This window comes from Octopus bimaculoides, chromosome 14 (genome assembly GCF_001194135.2).
Source record: "Octopus bimaculoides isolate UCB-OBI-ISO-001 chromosome 14, ASM119413v2, whole genome shotgun sequence".
In the NCBI taxonomy this organism is placed as follows: Eukaryota; Metazoa; Mollusca; class Cephalopoda; order Octopoda; family Octopodidae; genus Octopus; species Octopus bimaculoides.
In genome coordinates this window covers 5,254,212-5,258,070 of record NC_068994.1, presented here as the reverse complement: position 1 = coordinate 5,258,070, position 3,859 = coordinate 5,254,212, and the positions used below count along the sequence as shown (strand labels likewise).

Here is a 3,859-nt window from a genome sequence, read left to right as displayed (position 1 = left end):
TCAATCATTGCTGGTGTAGCTACTCTTAAGGTAGGTCTCTTCCATATCTCTCCTAGCTTCAAATACATTTTTTTCTACATAACACGTACATATTCTGTTCTTCTACTGGTTTCGTTCATTGGATTGTGGCCATACTGGGGCACTGCTTTCAAGAGCTTTTAATTGATCATATTAATTATAGTAGTTATTTCGGGTTAGCATTTATTTTATCGAACCCTATTTATCGAACGATTACATTACTTTAATTTTTTTTTTTCAAGAAGGGACGCAACTCAACACGTTGAATTACCAGCATTCACTCAGTAGAGAGAGAGAGAGAGAGAGAGAGAGAGAGAGAGAGAGAGAGAAATTCGCAGAGATTGTAACTTCGAAGTTTCGCCGGTAACGACTAGTCAAATGCACGCACACCACACGTACATACATACATACATAAATTAATTCATACACAAATGGATCTTAAGTTTTGCCTATAAATAAATAAGACAAGCACAAAGGGATATTCCCGGCCCCTAATCATTGAAAAGAATCAAAAATACCGTTTATTTTACTAATAATTCCTAACAATTAACTCGACCACGGTACTCGCAACGAAGGAGCTCCTACATGGGCGCTTGGCCTGCTAGAAATAACAACTGAATTCCTCTCAAACGACATACGTGTTTTAGTAAAAAGAAAGTGGGGGATGAATGTATTTGGATGATGTCGTCCTGTTTATAATTTCTGAAAATAAGATAGGTTGCAGTGGTCATGTCTGAAACGTTTCGCTCACAGTCGGGGCTGACCTGGTGCTAAACAACAACAACAATTTATACTTGATTTGCATATTACTGCTTTCTCTTTAACAAAAAATGAAAAAACATTAATTTTTTTTAAAAGCCGAATATTAGAGTTTGTGGCAACAACTATACAATTACGCAAGATTTCTTTTTATAAAAAACTTATAAAAGTGCATCGAGGCGATTTTGCCTTTCTTCCTTCCTTAGCCCGTCCACAGCACATCAATTCCTGGGTGGTTGCAAAGATTTAGTTATTGTTTTATAGCTTGGTATGGAACATATATATTTTAGGTCGCTAGGACCTCACTCGGTCGTTTACGACTGGCTCCGGGCCACGTTTCAATAACAATCAAGCAGGGATCAGTTGATTCTAGGAGAGGAGAAAGAAATCCACTTCAGTAAATGACCGTTTTCTATAGACACCGAAAGGATGACGAGCCCAAAGTGACTTCGACAGGATTTGAACTCAGAATGTAAAACAAAAAAAGAAAAAACACGCCACTAGGAATTCGTTCGACGCGCTAACCATTCTGTCAAACGATGTTTTCTTAGTCGTGTCTCTATGTTTTAAAAATAATTAACACTTCAACGTTCAAATATCTGACACAGATGTGTGAACAAGCAACCATTTGCTGAGTGGATTAACAGTGTTACTACTTCAGTTTTAGATATATGGGTTGCTAGTTCGAATTCACTCCAGTGCTATGTTCACATCCACCTGATGATGATCGGATGTCAAACTGATTGAAACGTTATGTAGATGTGTAAACGTTTGTTTAAAGAAATAATTAATTCGTACGAAATATTAAAGCTTTTTTTTTTGTATATGCATACGTATACATATATATATATATATATATATATATATATATATATATATATACTTATACATACATATACATATAAATCCATCAATCCATACATACATACATACATACATACATACATACATACATACATACAAGGGAAAGGCAGAGAGGAGGTGGGGGTTGATGCTATTAAAGTTAGTCAGGATGGAAAGTTAGCCGTGGTTGAATTCAGTCGAACGAGTAATGAAATATGACAAGTTGTAATCTATATGGCGTGTGCATAAATACCTGGTGTGTGTATAGACGTGTGTATAGATATGTAGGTGTGCGTGTGTAGATATATGGAGTATGTATAGAAGTATGACGTGTATAGAGATACACGTTGTAAAATATGCAATATTTATACAATGATATATGGAGCATTCTTTCAATCTCAAATTTCACTTTTCCAAACTGGCCCGGATATTTACCAAATTCGGTATAGATACGCAAAGAGGGGAAGGTTCCATTCGCTGCAAAAAGTATTAATAACAATAATTTTTTTTTTTTTTTTTTGCATAGGCAACAGGCCAGAAATTGTTTGGGTTGGAGAGGGAATAAGTCGAATATATGATATGGATCCCTGTATTTGTTTAGCATTATATTTTATCGATCCCGGAAAGATAAAAGGCAAAATTGGCTGCGGTGGGATTTGAACTCAGATCTTAGGACCGTAATTAAATACCGCAAGGCTTTTGTACACGATTTATGACAATAATAACAAGAACCATGCGGGGATCAGCTGATCCTAATAGGGTGATGGAGAGAAAGATAGAAGGGGACGGAAGGAAGGAACGCCTATAGGGACTGATCTCCGAGCAACTAATTGGATGCTTTAACTGCATTTTCTCTATATTATTATATACCTCAGATACCCCCCCCCCCTTTCTCTTTCGCTCTTTCTCTTGTTCTTTCTCTCTTTTGGCTGTTATTTCTAGCATATTAGGCAACCACTGAGTGACCTCCTTCTTGGATATTAAATCTAGCATTGAGCAACCACGTAGTGGTCTTTCTTTTGCCTGTTATTTCTAGCATTTTGAGCGATTGCGTAAATGCCTACTTCTTGGCTGTTATTTCTTGCGTGTTGAGCGACCACGTAGAGACACTTCACTTGGTTCGCGCATATTTGTTGCCGAGTGTATAAAAGTTTGTTACAAACAAATAACGGGGTGCGGCAGAATAGGTGGGTGGGTGGGTGGATGGATGACAGGGATGGATAGCGGGAATGAGGGGGCGGATGAGGTGGCAGAAGTTGGCAGATGGAAGGACGCACAGACAGATGGTTAAAGCTGATGAGTAGGTGAGATGGTGAAAGGCAAGGATAGCTTAGTAGATGGCTAGATGATAGGATGTGAGTTGGGGGTCTATTTAGCTGCCCTTTTCTAGCAGGTCGTAGCACAAGGTAAAAAGGCGCAACCATCTACCCACCAGTGACGAAGGAAGAGGCAGATTATGTTAACAACCAACATTTCTCAAAATAAACACCCAACGTGAATTAGAGAGAAGATGCAATGGAAGAAGAATCTTGTCCGCTGACTCAGCCGGGCCAGCATCAGATTTGGGATGCTCGCCTCGTTTTTCTGTTTCGAAACTATTTTTTAATGAAAGATTATTTTGATAACCAAATAAGGAAGTCTCTATTTTATACTTTATATATCTTTACCTATAGTCTTACAAACACCAGGATCATTGGGTGTATGATGTGTTTAGATAGATAGATAGATAGATAGATAGATAGATAGATAGATAGATAGATAGATAGATAGACAGACAGACAGACAGACAGACAGACAGACGGACAGGCAGACAGACAGACAAACAGATAGATAGATAGATAGACAGGCAGACAAACAGACAGACAGACAGACAGACAGATAGATAGATAGATAGATATACACGCATTCATACAGTTGCATTTATATATATATGTACAGACACACAAATATACATTCATACATACAATTATATACATACATTTATATACATACATTTACATACATGTATATATATAAAAGTGTGTATTATGTGTCTGGGTGGGGGGTGATAACCATAAAAGGAAGTTTCTATTTTATACTCCCTATATCTTACCTACAGTTTTATTGCACACTCGTATGTGTATGTATATGTGCCTACACATATATATATATATATATTACATATATATATATAATATATATGTATATGTATATATGTGTGTGTATATGTATGTATGTATATATATATATATATATATAT

At 36.7% G+C, this 3,859-nt stretch overlaps 1 protein-coding gene across 1 annotated transcript in view; it reads left to right on the top strand.

Moving 5' to 3' along the window:
* Nucleotides 1-3,859, top strand: part of LOC106868335 (uncharacterized) — a 102,585-nt gene continuing 98,726 nt past the window's right edge. The window contains exon 1 of the mRNA XM_052972618.1: nucleotides 1-30. The gene's annotated coding sequence lies outside the window, so the exon portion shown is untranslated. The remainder of the gene's footprint in view (nucleotides 31-3,859) is intronic.